This window comes from Garra rufa, chromosome 15 (genome assembly GCF_049309525.1).
Source record: "Garra rufa chromosome 15, GarRuf1.0, whole genome shotgun sequence".
In the NCBI taxonomy this organism is placed as follows: Eukaryota; Metazoa; Chordata; class Actinopteri; order Cypriniformes; family Cyprinidae; genus Garra; species Garra rufa.
In genome coordinates, this window is record NC_133375.1 from 9366380 (window position 1) to 9385326 (window position 18947).

General features: G+C 31.8%; 1 long non-coding RNA gene across 2 annotated transcripts; it reads right to left on the reverse strand.

Annotated features, from left to right (window-relative positions):
* Positions 1-14979: 14979 nt before the first annotated feature.
* On the reverse strand, positions 14980-17571 carry LOC141287577 (uncharacterized). 2 transcript variants are annotated; one of them, XR_012339494.1, is made up of 4 exons: positions 17502-17571; positions 16474-16583; positions 16314-16385; positions 14980-15336 (listed from the first exon to the last, which is right to left on the reverse strand). It is a non-coding gene; the product is annotated as an uncharacterized lncRNA (long non-coding RNA). The 2 variants fall into 2 exon arrangements; XR_012339493.1 differs by lacking the exon at positions 17502-17571 and having other exon boundaries at positions 16474-17492.
* Between the last annotated feature and the right edge of the window lie 1376 nt (positions 17572-18947).

Sequence of the window (18947 nt, forward strand, 5' to 3'; positions counted from 1 at the left end):
GCTGCAACAACAAAAAAATTAAGGGGTATGAATACTTTTGCAAGGCACTGTACACTGTACTTTTTATAAATCAATATAACTAATAATGATTATGGTTATAATTTCTAAATAAAAACATTAAACAAAAATAAGGAGTATTACATTTGCAATAGCACTATTTCACTATAATATTATACAAAACTAAGTTTTTAGCAGAGTACTCAAAGTGAAAGTATAGATAGTGAACTTTTTACTAAATGAAAAGTATCTGGCCAAAAGCATACTTGATTCAAAGTAAAAAGTACAACTTTAAATTGTACTCAAGTATTAAAAAGAAGTACTACAGGAGAAGTACTTTTTTTTTCTGACAGACATACAGAAATATGGTTAAAGGGAGAGAACAAAACAAAATGCAATGGCACAAGTCAAATACATATCTAGTGCAACAACAATAAACACAGTATGGGACATCCAAAAGTTATACTTAAAAAAATATATACAAAGGGAATATGACATGACATTCAACCCCTGTTAATGAATCAGTGTCTTCTATAGTGAAACAATATGTAACATGTAAGACAAATACAAATACTAATATTTTAATTTTGACTGTTGTCCTCACTTCATGTGGTTTTTGAAGTTGTCCTCTTACATTGCAAGGACTAAAAATCTTAGCTTGTGTTCATCTGAAGAAAGAAAGGTGTAAACATCTTGGACAACACGAGGGTCAGTAAATGATGAGAGAATTGTCACTTTTGGGTGAAAGAGCAAGATGTGATACAGAGGCAAGAAGCATATTCCAGACAGAGAAATTAATGGAATTAAAACATACAACATTAAAGTTTCGAAAGGCCACTTTTTTGTGTTGTCTATTTAACATCACTGTCTAGAAGAATAATTAATCTTTTAATTGTTTATTTGGAGCATTTAAAAATTTTTGACTAGTTTGATTAATTAATGGGGAAATCATGTAATTATTAAGATTAAAAATATATTTCCCGACAGTCCTAATTCCTACTCAACGTATCATCTAATGACATATTGTAAATACAACTTATCCACCACCTGATAAGAACATCACTAAACATGAATTACAATTCATTTAACATACAATGTTTATTTAAACTTTGTATTTGTAACATTATTAATTGGTAGATGGTGAACTTTTAAAGCCAGAAATGTACCTGATGAAAGTCATAACTGATAAAACGATAATTGATTCTCACATTAGTCATGAATGTTTGAGCTTCTGTTTATCATTTTTAATGTACATAAGATAAAATAAAAATGTAATGTAAGGATTTGCAAATGTTCACCTTAAAGTTCTTAATTATGTTTGCTATTTTGACCCAATTTAGGTTTTTTTAACCTTTTTGAGTATACTCAATTAATGTAATATCTTTTTCATTCATACTTGTCGCCGGAGGGTGCCCTCACGCACAAACTCCACAAGTGAGACTATGAAATCTCTTAAACTTTCCGTGTTTATGTAGTCTAGTAGTTGCCGTTTTCGAGATTAATTCTATTCTATTACCTGTACTGGTATCTATTTTCATGTTACTAGTACTTATTAATTAGATACTAGTACTTATTCTTTAGATACTAGTACTTATTCTTTAGATACTAGTACTTATTCATTAGATACTAGTACTTATTCATTAGATACTAGTACTTATTCTTTAGATACTAGTACTTATTCATTAGATACTAGTACTTATTAGTATCTAATTATTACTTATTAGTACTACCTGCATTCATTAACCACCATTGTTGTTTTTTTTTTTTTTTTTTTTTTTTTTTTTACATATAATATATATATTTTTTCCCCTCTGCTTTCTTTTTTTTTTCTCTCTCTTTTCTTTTCTCATTACATTTATAATATAATGCACCCATGTCTCAATGCACCACACAAGTATGCACATAATTTTTCAAACTCTGTGTTTTTTGGTTTGTTTGTTTTATCACTTGTTTTGTTGTAAATGCTTAGGTCTGTCTAGTGTTATTATGTCTTATTGTTCTGTATTTGATGTTTACCAAACACACACATGTCAGTATAGAAATATTAACTTAACATGCAACTCAAATTTATAACCTGGAACATCCGTGGCATTAGCTCTCAGACAAAAAAAATTAAAATTCTCAACTATTTGGAAAATTTACAGGCAGATATATGTTTACTACAAGAAACACACCTTTCAGACTCAAAACAAAACACCCTAAGATCAACACAATTCATTCACTCATTTTCAGCAACTTATAATTCAAAACAAAGAGGAGTATGTATTCTGATAAGCAAAAGAATTCAATTTGTTCATAACACAACTGTTTCAGACCCAGAAGGACGTTTTATTATCATAAACATATCAATAAACAATAACCCGGTAACAATTGCCAATGTGTACGGCCCAAACTCAGATGACTCTACCTTTTTCCACTCTTTAATTTCCTCAATTTCAAATTTCTCTAACTGTCCGGTAATTATAGGAGGCGATTTTAACACTGTAATTGAACCATCACTCGACAGATCCACAAATAATAAAAGAATCTGGCAATCAACTGGCACAATAATACAGTTCATGAAAGATTTTGGACTTGGTGATGGTTGGAGACTACAACACCCAACTGACAGAGAATACACATTTTACTCGCCGGTTCATCATAGTTACTCACGCATAGATTTTTTCCTAACTAGTAATTCAATCATACCAAATATCTCTGAACACAAAATCCACCCCATCAGCATCAGTGACCATGCTCCGGTAACACTCATATGGAACCCAACTAATTCACATAAACAAATCAGTAGATGGCGCTTTAACATATCTTTCCTCAAAGACCCAGAGTTTGACAGCTATCTTAAAAGAGAGTGGACGTCCTTCCTAGAAATAAACGATTCTCCAAAGCTACCAGCTTCATTAATTTGGGAAACGGGCAAAGCAGTACTAAGAGGTAAAATCATATCATTCTCTGTGCATAAAACGAAAGTAGAAAAACAAGAAGAAATCAGATTAGAAAAGAAAATAAAAGAACTGGAAATTTTACATGCAAAAAACCCAACTGAAGAAATATATAATGAACTAAGAAAACAAAAATTCCGGCTAAATGAAATCATTAATAAAAGAACTCAATTTCTAATTCATAGACTCCGTCAAGAAAATTTCCATCATAGCAACAAATCCAGTAAATATTTGGCCAATCAAATCAAAAGAAATAGAGAAAAAACAACAATTGCAACTATTAAAGACTCAGCAGGGAAGCCTACTAACTCTCCACAAGAAATAAATACAATATTTCGAAATTTCTATGCTAAACTTTATTCATCTGATAATAACACAAGACAAGAGGATATTAATTCATTTCTTAATAATATTGAACTCCCCAAACTTAACACAGAACAAATCAGTGCACTGGACAAACCAATCATAGAAAAAGAACTTCATATCGCCCTAAATCAAATGCCGAACAATAAAGCACCAGGACCCGACGGCTTCCCAGCTGAGTTTTATAAACACTTCTGGTCCATTTTATCCCCATTATTCATCAGAGCAATAACCGAAATTAAAGAAAACTCAAGATTACCAGTACACATGAACACAGCAACTATTTCACTCATCCCCAAACCTAATAAAGATCCAACCCTTCCGTCAAATTACCGTCCTATATCACTTATCAACGTAGATATCAAAATACTCAGCAAAGCTCTGGCACATAGAATTGAAAAAATTATCCCATTTATAATCCACCCAGATCAGACAGGTTTCATCAAAGGTAGGCATGCATCCAATAACACACGCAGACTATATGATTTAATCCATTATTCATCACTACAGCAGAAAGACACCCTCATAGTCACTTTAGATGCAGAAAAAGCTTTCGACAGAGTCAACTGGAACTTTCTTTTCACCACACTACAACAATTTGGCTTTGGGGAGTCGTTTATTAACTGGATTAAGATTTTATACACAACAACTTCAGCCACAGTCAACACCAATGGACTAACATCACAAAGCTTCACACTGCACAGGGGGACTAGGCAGGGATGTCCACTCTCTCCATCTTTATTTACCATCTTCATTGAACCCTTAGCAGCAGCCATCCGCCAGAATCCACTCATCAAAGGAATTCACACACCCCAAACCCAACATAAGATTAGTTTATATGCCGATGATATCTTACTCTTTTTACAAAATCCTCAGTCATCTCTACAAGAAATAACTAAAACCATTGATTCATACTCTAAAATTTCCGATTATGCAATAAACTGGAATAAATCTTTAATCCTTCCACTACATCAATCTAAATGGGATGTGGCAGCCCAGGTATCACCCATTCCTCTATGCACAGGTCACATCACTTACTTAGGCGTTAGGGTTTCCTCCAGGCTGTCAGAGCTGACTGGACTCAATTTCACTCCTTTATTAAAAACAGTAGAAGATGACCTCAATCGCTGGCACAATTTACCGCTCTCCATCCAGGGAAGAATAGCAATAATCAAAATGACAGTACTCCCTAAAATAAACTACCTATTTTCAATGATCCCAACACAGCCTACTCTCAATTGGTTCAAATCTCTAGACTCCATCATCAACCGATTCTACTGGAAAAATAAACCACCAAGGATAAAATTAAGCACTTTACAAAAACCCAAATCTTTAGGAGGCTTAGAAGCACCACATTTTTACCATTACTCGCTAGCAAACCAACTCCAATACATATATAAATGGACTCACCCCACTCAGGCAGACACCATTTGGCTAGATATTGAACAATCACTTTGCAAAAACATACACATATCAGACATTCCATTTCTTAGTCAGTCCATTAAACATCACTCATGCTTCAAAGCCTTGACAATAGCTTCAGCTCTGACGGCCTGGTGGAAATATCATCAAATCACAAACTCCAATCTGGCTCTAACTTCATCTAACTTCACCCCACTCTGGAATAACCCTGACTTCACAAGTAACAAAAAAATACTAAATTTTCATAAATGGGCAGATAAGGGTATCACACATATTAATCACATTTTTCAGTCAAACAAACTGGTTCCATTTTCCTACCTAGTCCAGAAGTACGGTATTGGGAGCAATCAATTCTTGACTTATTTGCAACTCAAATCAGCTGTCTTATCTAAAATCAATAACAGAACCATCAATCTTCACCTTCCTTCCGCAGTAGCAGATTTAGTTAATATATCGTCCCACAAGAAATTACTTTCTAAATTATACAAAATGATAACCAATTCAAATAAAACCTTAAGTTTACCAATAACCAAATGGGAAAAAGACCTTTCTATTGCTCCTGATACCGACTTCTGGACTCAAATTTGTAATAATATTTATTCCATGACTAAAAACGCCAACCTTCAGCTCATACAGTATAAGACCCTTCATAGAACACACTACACTGGGGAAAGGCTGTTTAAAATGGGATTCACATCAGAAACTTGCGTGCACTGCTCACAAAATAGTCCGGACACATATATCCACGCCACATGGCACTGCCCACCCATTAAACAATTCTGGGAAGATGTCACTGAATCCCTATCCCACCTCCTGGGCTGTCACATCCCATTATCCCCTTCACTCTGTCTACTGGGCGATCTATCAACACTCAATCAGGAAATAACAAACAAAAGGATACTCCTCATAGCTCTAGCCATTGCCAAGAAAACTATCTTCTTGAACTGGAAATCCCGAAACACCATTCACATAACACACTGGAAAAATTTGCTTACAGAATACATCTCCCTAGAATATTTTTCATCTCCATATACATCAGAATCGCAACATCCAACATCAGACCTCAGTCAACTCTTACAAATCTGACACACTTATCTTTAAGTATTCACAAAATATTATTCATATTTATATAAGGTATTAGTAACATGAGTGTTTTCATTATTATTATTATTATTATTATTATTATTATTATTATTAATATTATTATTATTGTTGTTGTTGTTTTCATTTATTGTATCACTATATCAGAGAAACATTGAAAAGTAATAAATTGATGGGATGACGTTTTGTATGGACGGTAACAGTTTACTGAAGATTACATCATTAAATATACATAATTAAAAATTTGTAAATATAAATAAATTAAAACTGCACCCAACAAATACCACTCATGTTTTTAATGCACCACATATTGATTTTAATGCACCGCACTCTTCTTTTAATGCACCACTTGAGTTCAAACTTACATACATCATATGATGTCTACAATGCTGCCTTGAATAGAAAGGAGGAAGGAGGAAAAAAAAAAAAAAAAAAAAAAATGCACACTGACACAGAAGCAAGGATAGGTGTGGTATGTGTTGGGTATGGTTCATTAGTATATTTCCCTGCGTACATATATTTAGATAACTACTATTGTGATTATATGATTATTATTATTATTATCATCATCATTATTATTATTATTATTATTATTATTATTATTATTATTATTATTATTAATAGTAATAGTACTGTTGCCTTCATCACAAAACATCGTCACAAAATATCATTGTTACAACTCAAACTTTAATATTGTTATTAATACTATTATTATTATTATTATTATTTTTTTTTTTTTTTTAATTGATGTTGTTATTGTTATTATTATTATTATTATTATTATTATTATTATTATTTTATTATTATTATAATTATTGATATTACTGTTACCATCATCACAACATCATACTGTAACCACCATCCTTGGGATTATTGTTGCTATTGTTGTTATTATTATTATTATTATTATTATTATGATTACTGTTATTATTGATATTACTGTTACTGTCATCACAAAATATTAACCATATCATCACCACCTTTGGTGTTATTGTTGTTACTCCGATTTATGGCCATTTCTATTTCTATTATTTTTGAACATGCTAATACTACCTATACTGCTACTACTACTTATACATGATTATTATTCAGATTGTCTTGTTCTCATTTTTCATTTATTATCATTGTTGTTGTTTTTTTGTGGTTAGTATAGTTTTTTGTTTGTTCTTGTTTTGTTTTGTTGATATTGTTTCTGTTGTTGTTGTTTTTGTTTCTGCATTTACCATGTATGTTTTTGCACTCCGAATAAAAAAAAAAAAAAAAGATACTAGTACTTATTCTTTAGATACTAGTACTTATTCAATAGATACTAGTGCTTATTCTTTAGATACTAGTACTTATTAAATAGATACTAGTACTTATTCTTTAGATACTAGTACTTATTTATTAGATACTAGTACTTATTCATTAGATACTAGTACTTATTCATTAGATACTAGTACTTATTCTTTAGATACTAGTACTTATTCATTAGATACTAGTACTTATTAAATAGATACTAGTACTTATTCTTTAGATACTAGTACTTATTCTTTAGATACTAGTACTTATTCATTAGATACTAGTACTTATTTATTAGATACTAGTACTTATTAAATAGATACTAGTACTTATTAAATAGATACTAGTACTTATTAAATAGATACTAGTACTTATTTAAATAGTGACTAGTAACTATTCAGTTGTTACTAGTAAAAAATTACAATTTTTGCCATTGATTTCTATGGGGATCTCTCATTGAGATATCAACTATTCAGTTTTGACTAGTATCTATTCCAGTTGTGACTAGTAGTTAATCATTAGGTACTAGTATCTATTTAATAGATACTAGTACTTATTCATTAGATACTAGTACTTATTAAATAGATACTAGTACTTATTAATTAGATACTAGTACTTATTAATTGATACTAGTACTTATTAAATAGATACTAGTAATTATTAATTAGATACTAGTACTTAATAAATAGATACTAGTGCTTATTCTTTAGATACTAGTAATTATTAATTAGATACTAGTACTTATTTATTAGATACTAGTACTTAATAAATAGATACTAGTACTTATTAATTAGATACTAGTACTTAATAAATAGATACTAGTACTTATTAAATAGATACTAGTACTTAATAAATAGATACTAGTATTTAATAAATAGATACTAGTACTTATTCTTTAGATACTAGTACTTATTAATTTGATACTAGTACTTATTAAATAGGTACTAGTACTTATTAAATCGATACTAGTACTTAATAAATAGATACTAGTACTTATTCTTTAGATACTAGTACTTATTAAATAGATACTAGTACTTATTAATTAGATACTAGTACTTATTAATAAGATTCTAGTACTTATTAATTAGATACTAGTACATTTTGGAAAGATAAAACTAAAACTGGTTTAAGATAAAACCTATGGTTTTATCTGTGTTCTTCAAGCCATCTCTGGTATTTTTGAGAATAAATTATATATAAAAGACAATGATAATCGACATAGCCTTTAACACTGTTATAAGGTGGCATGCTTTCTGCCTCATTCTGTTTAATAATGCCATATCAGATCACAAAAGTTATTTCCAATGCTCGACTGATGTTATGAAGTGAATTTGGAGTAAAAACATGTCAAAATACTTTTGTTGGGCAAAAGATTTGGTATTTCCTCGTGTTTTCATGGTAACCAGTTAGCAAGGTAGGCTAATATACAAATCCATGTAGCCCTACTTAACAATCAAATTAATTCAGCATATTCATGTTTTGTATTACCATGTGGACTCTGATTGGACTGTGGATAGGAACTCATGTATATGTAATGATCTGTTTAAATGAAGATATCTCCAAATAAATTCTTACTTAGTTCTTTATGAGGTTAAAGATATCTCCAAACGAACAGTGAAGAGTAGTTATTCTGTTTTTGATATCATCTTTTAATTTCGGACTAGTAGTTATTGCAATAGTGACTAGTATCTATTTAGATATTACTAGTAAGCAGACATTAGATACTAGTACTTATTAAATAGATACTGGTACTAATTCATTAGATACTAGTAACTATTTAATAGATACTAGTAATTATTCATTAGTTACTAGTACTTATTTATTAGACACTAGTATCTTTTATAATTATTACTAGTAACAATTTTTATTTTACTAGTCAGATTAGCTTTTTTACTCGTCTTATGTTATGACTAGTCCGAATGGCCACAGTAGAGTTCAATTAAACATTTTACTAGTAAAATAAAAAATCTTACTAGTAACATTTCAAATAAGTACTAGTATCTAATAAAAGTGTACTAGTATATTTTAAATAAATACTAGTATCTATTTAATAAGTACTAGTTTCTATTTTATAAGTACTAGTACCTATTTAATAAATACTAGTATCTATTAAATAGATACTAGTATCTAATGAATAAGTACTAGTGTCTATTTAATAGGTACTAGTATCTATTAAATAGGTACTAGTATCTATTGATTAAGTACTAGTATCTAATTAATAAGTACTAGTATCTAATTAATAAGTACTAGTACCTAATGATTAACTACTAGTACATGAAAATTATGTACTAGTCACAACTGGAATAGATACTAGTCAAAACTGAATAGTTGATATCTCAATGACAGATCCCATAGGAATCAATGGCAAAAAATTTCATTTTTTACTAGTAACAACAGAATTGTTACTAGTCACTATTAAAATAAGTACTAGTATCTAATAAATAAGAACTAGTATCTATTTAATAAGTACTAGTATCTAATGAATGAGTACTAGTACCTATTAAATAGATACTAGTATCTAATGAATAAGTACTAGTATCTAATGAATAAGAACTAGTATCTATTTAATAAGTATTAGTATCTATTTAATAGGTACTAGTAACTAATGAATGAGTACTAGTACCTAATAAATAAGAACTAGTATCTAATGAATAAGTACTAGTATCTAATGAAAAAGTACTAGTATCTAAAGAATAAGTACTAGTATCTAATGAATAATATCTAATGAATAAGTACTAGTACTTAATGGAAAAGATACTAGTATCTAAAAAATAAGTACTAGTAACATGAAAATAGATACTAGTACGGATAATAGATTAAATGTCAAAACGGCTTGCCATAGAACTTGTCTTATTCAGTCACATAGCAAAAGATTTAAAAAAATACAACTTTTTAGCATGAGCAATTTATCTTCATTGATAGACAGTATTTTCATAGTGTTATTTATTGAATATAAAATTATAATAATTAAAAATTTCAAGACAAACTTTGACAACAAAATAAACTTTGCTGTTATCTATTCAAAACATCTGAAAACCATCATTTGAAGATCAGTTATATATATATCGCCCCATTAAAATACTCAACTTGATTTTTAAAGATATTTTGAAAGAATGAAGCATTTATAGAGCACTTTATTGTGTATTGCTGTACACCCACATGAACTGTGTTCATGTTCATGTTAATTCACAGTACATAAACTATATATAAATACTTTTTTTAGCTTAATATTAATTAACATTAATAAATGCTATTTATTTATTGGTCATGTTAACTAAGATAGTTAATGTTAACAAATGAAACTGGATGGCAACATTTTACATTTTGTGTGTATGTGTCTGTGTGTTGATTTTAAAGTCTAACCCTTTCAATTCTGTAAACTTAAAATCCAAACTAGCAGATGGTTACTGTGAATGCATGTGCCAACTGGGCACCGTCTTCCTTATTGATTCTTAGTTATGTAGCGCTTAAGAGTGATGTCTTATAACAGGAGGCACCAGCAAAGCAATATCCACACAAAAATTGTACAGATAGCTAACAATGACATTTAAGCAGAAGTGGTGGACGTAAAGCAAGCAATAATAACATGTTGTTATCATCATGAATCATATTCTTATCATCATCATCAGAGTATAGGGAAAATGGAGCATATTGGTTCACAGTTGGCATTATGTGAAGTCCTTGCATTGATTGCATTTAATTAAATCAACATTATATTTGGTCAGTCTAATCTAGAGGCCTTAGAGATGTTAAATTGTGAAGATCTTGAGTTTTCATTAAAGGGCATGTCCGCGGTGGCCTGACAAAGTTTGATGTTTCTGCATAGACATAGAAGTTGTTATAACTTAGCCTGAAAATGTCTGATCTGCCACAAAATTCACAGGTTTGGTAAGAGTCCTGGCCTGAAGACACCTAAAGACCAATATTCAGATATTATCATAGCGCCACCTGTTGGCAGCAGGATAACTCATATATTTCACTAACTCAAACATACCAAGGTCAATCTGCACCAAACTTCATATGTTTGATAATAGTGCTGGCCTGAACACATCTACATGCCAATAATCAGTTATAGGCATAGCGCCACCAGCTGGCAGCGGCAAGTTTGGCACATTTAAATGACTTATGACATATTTTTTCTATATTTACTGTATTAAAAGCATACTGCCCACCGTTTGCTGTTTTTCTGAAGCCACCGGTCGGCGGTGAGCCCAGGTGCGAGGGCCCGTTCATCGCTGCTCGCAGCTTTAATTCTTCTTCTGATTCTTCTCCAAAATGAAAAGTCTTTTTGAGGGCCTAAACATGCTCGAAAACTCACGAAACTTTGCACACGCATCAGACCTGGCGAAAATTTACATCTGATGCAGTTTTCAGAAGTGGATGTGCCAAAATGGCTCGATAGCGCCACCTATAAAATTTCAACGGAGTGCGCCTCGAGCTGCGTTTCATGTACATGTACGAAACTCGGTACACACATGTAACACACCAATACCTACAAAAAAAGTCTCCTGGTGCAACATCCGAAACCCCACAGGAACTCCTTTATATTGAATTTCTTGTACAATTTTTGTGGAATTTTTTGCCATTTTCAGGCCTCGTACTTTAACGAACTCCTCCTACAGTTTTTATCCGATCATCTTCAAATTTGCTGAGTGTCATCATAAGGCCTTTGCGATGTTAAATTGTGAAGCTTTAGAGTTTTCGTCGAAGGGCGTGTCCGTGGCAGCAGGACAAACTTTGATGTTTCGCCATGAAAAAGGAAGTTGCTATAACTCAAGCATACAATGACCGATCTGCCTCAAACTTCACATGTTTGATAACAGTCCGGTCCTGAACACACGTCAGTGCCCATATTCAGTTATAGTCATAGCGCCACCTGCTGACAACAGGAAGTGACATGTTTAACACTGTTACTGACTCCTAGCAACTTATTGAAAAGCGTTAACAAGTCTTAAATAGGCTAGCAACATGCTAGAAACATGCTAAAACATGCTAGCAACACTTAGCTAAGAGCTAAAGCATGCTATTTATACAAATACAAAAGGAATTTGCTGTAACTCATGCATATAATGTCAAATCTGACCCAAACTTAATATTCAACATGCTACAAACATAGTAAAGCATGCTAGCAACACTTAGCTAATATGCTAAAGCATGCTAATAATACAATGAAACAGGAAGTTACTCTAACTCAGGCATACAATGTCTAATCAGCCCCAAACTTGACATGTTTGATAAGGCTCCTGGTCTGAACCCAAGCACATGCCCATATTCAGTTATAGTCATAGCGCAACCAGCTGGTAACAGGAAGCCACATGTTTAATACTGTTGTGGATGCCTAGCAACATTTTAAAAATATCAACAAGTGTTAAACAGGGTAGCAACATGCTAGAAACATGCTATAACATGTTAGCAACATTTAGCTAAGTGCTAAAGCATGCTAAAACAGGAGGTTACTGTAACTCAGGCATGCAATGTCCAATTAGCCCCAAACTTCACATGTTCGATAAGAGTCCTGGCCTGAAGATATATACATGCCCAAATTCAGTTATAGTCACAGCGCCACCTGCTGACAACAGGAAGTGATGTTTAATGGTGTTACGGACTCCTAGCAACATATTAAAAAGCGTTAGCAAGTTTTAAATAGGCTAGCATCATGCTAGAATCATGTTAAAACATGCTAGCAACACTTAGCTAAGAGCTAAAGCATGATATTAATACAAAGAAAAATAAGTGTAACTCATGCATACAATGTCCAATCTGACCCAAGCTTAGTATGTTTGATAAGAGTCCTGGTCTAAACACAAGCTCATGCCCATATTCAGTTATAGTCATAGTGCCACCTGCTGGCAACAGGAAGTCACATGTTTAATACGGTTGTGGATGCCCAGCAACATTTAAAAAATATCAGCAAGTGTTAAATAGGGTAGCAACATGCTAGAAACATGTTAGCAACATTTAGCTAAGTGCTAAAGCATACACTGCATGCCTGAGTTACAGTAACTTCCTTTTTCATTGCATTAAATGTCCAATCAGCCCCAAACTTAATATGTTTGATAAGAGTCCTGGCCTGAATACATTTACATGCCAATATTCAGTTATAGTCATAGCGCCACCAGCTGGCAACAGCAAATTACTTGTTTTACACTAACTTAAACATGCAATGTACAATGTGCACCAAACTTGACATGTTTGCCAATAGTCCTGGCCTGAACACATCTAAAAGCCAATATTTCATAATAACGCCTCCTGTTGGAAGCAGGATATGTCATGTATTACACTCAAGCATGCCATGTTCAATCTGGACCAAACTTCATATGTTTGATAAAATCGCTGGCCTGAAGACATCTGCATGCCAATATTCAGTTAAACACATAGCGCCACCAGGTGGCAGCAAGAAATCTGGCACATCTAAATGACTTTTACATATTCCTCCTAAATGTACTATGTTTAAAGCATAGTGCCCACCATTCGCCACAGGTCGGCGGTGAGCCCGGTGCGAGGGCCCTCCCATCGCTGCTTGCAGCTTTAATTCTACATGTTCTTCATTGTATATAGCCTAATTGTAAGTATTATAATTAATATTAGAGATACTGTTTGTTGTTGTTTTTTTATTGTATTTATTTATTAATGAATTTTCTTTCATTACTTATTTATTGTCTCCTATATTACTTTGGTGGTGTAATTTTGTTCTGTATTTTACACATACTTAAAATGCTTTGGCAATACTATAACATAAACGTGATACCAATAAAGCAACTTGAACTTGAATTTGAGAGAAAATTATAGAGTGCATTAAAACTTTCTCTAAAGTGTCAGGTTTACATTTAAATATAAAAAAATGTACCCTTTTCCCAATTAAACATAATGATATTCCTTTCACTGAATTTGAAGGTATTCCAATTAAAGAGGAAGTAACTTATCTTGGTATGAATATTTGTAAAGATCTAATAGAACACAGTCTAATTTTCAACCACTTTTATTAAAAGTCAAAAAGAGATTTGATATGTGGCTTATGAGGGATCTATCACTTAAAGGTAGGATTCTTTTGTCAAAAACTGAGGGTCAGTCTCGTCTGGTTTATCCGGCTAAAGTATTAGATGTACCAAATTTTTTTCTCAAAAAAGTTGATTCAGCTCTCTTTAATTACGAAAAACAAACCTCACTACTTAAACAAAAATATTTTATGTAACTCATATAATCAAGGAGGCTTGAATGTGCTTGATTTTGTCACAGTCATCTAATACAATTTTCAAGTTGAACTGGATAAAAAATTATACTAAACATAAAGATAAGATATGGTATGGTATATTATTCCAAATCTTATTTTTGAAAAAGTTGGAGGGATAGAATTTCTTTTGAAATGTGATCTTGAGGTCAATAAACTTCCCATTCAATTATCCAATTTTCATAGACAGACTCTTCTTTATTGGAATCTCATATACAAACACAATTTTTCTCCCCAGTTACACTGAAAAAAATGATTCATTGAATTTACTCAATTTTTTTAAGGTAAGTGGTTGCAATCAATTGATTTGATCTAAATTTAAACAAACACATTTATTTGGATTTAAACAATTTTATTTAGTTAACTTAGTATTAAAAAAATGAGTAATTTCAGCCCAATTTAAATATGCTACTTCCTCTTAATTTATTTAATTGTTTCTGAAGAAAAAATATTCATTGAATTTACTCAAATTTTTTAAGGTAAGTGGTTGCAATCAATTTATTTTAGCTACATTTAAATAATCACATTTTGTTGACTAAATTTCTAAATTGTTTTAATCACTTACCTTAAAAAAAATCCTTTTCTTAAGGTGAGGTTCTTAAATGGCTTTGCAAATACACACAACAAGTTTAATGTTTTGAATTTATTTTTAATGTCATCAAATGTAAATTCAGTAACAGTTTCTTTGTATATACAACAAGTGTTTGGACAAGTACTTAATTAACGTTGCACATTCACAAAATAAAAATTAACCACATTGTGAGAATTAAGAGGCCACATTGTTGAGTGCGGACTTGGAATTGCAAAATTAATAAAAAAATATGTGGAAACAGGCAACAGTATATAGTGATTAAACAGTATATTGTATTTTTTCAATAGTGAATAAAACAATAGTGCTAAAACTCTTCATATGTCATGCAACAAACTGCAATTTGTAATGGATTTTACAGGTATGCCCATGGTGATGTGTTGTGGGTCTTTCAAGGAGTCATCTCTTTGACTGTCCTATATTTAAATAAAAAGAAACTGTTATTAGTAGGGTTGGGTATCAACTGATATTTACCAGCCAATATGCACAAAAACAAATCAGTATGTCATCATAAACAGCTGTTTTTTTTAAGTTAAAGTGAAAGGAAGCAGATGAGAAAGAAAACTGACAAATCTATTTGTATATCTCCCACATGTTGTTCCTAATCTGCAAATGGAACACAAATTCAGATATTTTTAATGAGATCTGTGAGCTTTCTAACCCTGCATAGACAGCAACACAACTCAACTGAAATGTTCTTAGGCCAAGAAACACATTAAAGATATTGGTAAAATAGTCCATGTGACATCAGTGGTTCAACAGTAATTTCATGAAGCTACGAGAATACTTGTGCGCAAAGAAAACAAAAATACAGACTCCTCCGCGCCACCGTCTGCCATTCATGAGAGTACCATGACACAAGTGTTTGGTGTTGCTGACATGAACATGCATGGGCTGAACCATGTTTATAAGCAAAGAAAAACACACGCATATGTCATTGTAGTCTTGACAATGGAGGCAGGAAGAAGAATTGTTGAATAAAGTTATTTTTGTTTTCTTTGCACATTAAAATGATTCTTTAGCTCTGTAAAGATACGGTTGAACCACTGATGTCACATAAATGGTTACACTTATGTCCTTAGTACGTTTTTGGGCCAGTTATATTGTTGCCTATGCAAGTCCAGAAACCTCTCAGATTTCATTAAAAAAAAATTAATTTTTTTTTGGTTCTGAAGATAAACTAAGGTCTTCTGGGTTTGGAAAGACATGAGGGTGAGTAATTAACGACAGAATTTTCATTTTTTGGGCATCTATAACCCTTTTAGTATTTGAAATTTAAGTAGAATTTAAATTCAAGCAGAGACATTTTTGTCTGGACACTGTATTTGACATCACTGTGTTAAATAATAATACATATGGGAAAGGAAAAGACACTTGATAAATGAATACATACCTCCTGTAAAATGCCGAAATATTTGACCATTTTCCTCCCAGTAAGACCTCCTTTCTGGAAAACAGCAGTGATCTGTGGAACATAACATATTACATTATATGATATATTTCATTAAAGTCAACTGTTTATTGTAAAATGCTTTAATACTAAAAATACTTACTGTGCATATTGCTGGAATAATACAACTTCAGGAAAGTGGGGAACCTGGAAACTTCCTTTGGCATCAAGGAAATGGTATGTGTCCTAGTCACAGGAACATGCAGAGAGTCCCTCAAATGAAAGTAAAAACACAATAATTATTATTGCTAGTTTAAAACAGTTTACATGCTGCACCATTAAAGCTAGCAAAAAGGGGCATGTTCACATGATTACAATTGTGAACACTAAAAACATTCAGAAATCCAATGTTATATTGTGAGATTTACTGATAGGAACTAACTGGAAATTCCCCTCATAACTTCATGCCTTCGTCCATATTTTTGATTTCCCGGAACTTTCTATTACAAGGCATAGTTATTTGGAGTCGTGATGGTGTTCAGTATGAACGAAACACATCTAACGTAACACCACAAATAAAGTTTGAGTCTGTGGAAACAATTCTACAGTACAAACACGCAGTTAAGGATACGATCTGCCCATCATTGCTCTAAATGCAATACGTTAGTTGCCACAAAGTTAATTTTTTTTTTTCTCGGTATCACGCAAGCACTACCTTACCTTCAGCCAAAACAAACTGCTCTTGAACAAACAAGTTAAGGACATTAAAGATGACCCGTCCAAAAGGATTTAACGTTATATGTCATGTTTAACCACATTAGAAGCCGGCAGATTCCCGAAGGACTGGCTGTGGTAACGTTAACTTTACTTAGGCGAGAACACCAATAACGTTACCGGCTTGAGCATCTCCGAAAGCGCTTAAGCATTTAAATAGACACTATCCTTTCAAATAAACGGCGTATTTTAGGCTTATACAACTACATTTTCATACAAAAATATCTTAAAAGTACATTCTGTCACATAAAAAAGTATTATTTGTGTTATTTGTGTAAGTTATATGTGACCGTCCGTTGGTCGCTGTGGAATTTCTCCCAAAGACTCATTTTGCAGATATTATTTATACAGCGAACAAACTATTTACTGTAATAAACAGTGCTACACTACATTATTACTCACATAAATATTACTCACCGTGTAAATCGACCGAATTATGAAAACTCCGGGTCCGGTGTTCTGAAATATTCGGTGTCTGAGATTTTCTGTGACACTGGGCGGGGCTAACATGAATATTCATAAGTTTCCTGTTCATGAGTTTCGTCTTAAAGTTGCACTCAAATATAAGTGCTCCTGATTAAAAAAATACAGCTTTCTGTAACGTAATTTAATTTCAGTTTCGAGCTAATATATATACATATTTATTGTGCCCAGACATTTATTAATTACATAAGAAATCCAGATCCAAATTTATCGTTAGAATATGCATCATATAGGCTAATCAAGCCAACAACTCTCGTCTTTTTGTCATTTACCCTACTTCGGTTTTACATTTAAGTGCGTTTTAAATGGCTTGATTTGATTTGAGTTGTACAGAATATACTTATGCATTTGATTTGGCATAATAAAGTTTGATTTGTGATCAATCATGTACAACATTCCTTTTATTGCTGGTTCAGCTGTTATATAAATTAAGATATTTTACTTGCTGATTATTATATATATATATATATATATATATATATATATATGAATATATTATATGTATATATGAAGTTAATTTGAAGTAACGTAAGCTTGTACTGTAGAATTGTAGAACATTTTGAAATAAAAGCATGGATTCTGACTTCACCATTAATAAATTCATGAAAAAGAGAAACATTAATAGAACCATTAATTAAGTTGGCTTGGGAAAGCCAACTTACTGAAATCCTATTTAAACTTATTATTATTCTTCTTATTATTATTATTTTTCTGGCCGAAAAAATTTTGGACTCCTACTCCTCCTAGACCGTTCAAGCTACATACTCCAAACTCGGGTCAGATCTTCATACTGTTCAGACTTAGTGTGCTATATCTTTTCAGACTGGTTTGAGTTATGGTTTTCTTAAAAATTAATATTAAAAATCATAAAAAGGTCCCATAGACTTTCATTGACCAAAAGTCCATGTCTGTTTGAACTATGTTTAATGTAAACTGATTGATCATTGATACTCAATTAAGCTTTAAGCTATCTATCTATCTATCTATCTATCTATCTATCTATCTATCTATCTATCTATCTATCTATCTATCTATCTATCTTCAAACCTTATCTATCTATCTATCTATCTATCTATCTATCTATCTATCTATCTATCTATCTATCTATCTATCTATCTATCTATCTATCTATCTATCTTCAAACCTTATCTATCTATCTATCTATCTATCTATCTATCTATCTATCTATCTATCTATCTATCTATCTATCTATCTATCTATCTATCTTCAAACCTTATCTATCTATCTATCTATCTATCTATCTATCTATCTATCTATCTATCTATCTATCTATCTATCTATCTATCTATCTATCTATCTATCTATCTTCAAACCTTATCTATCTATCTATCTATCTATCTATCTATCTATCTATCTATC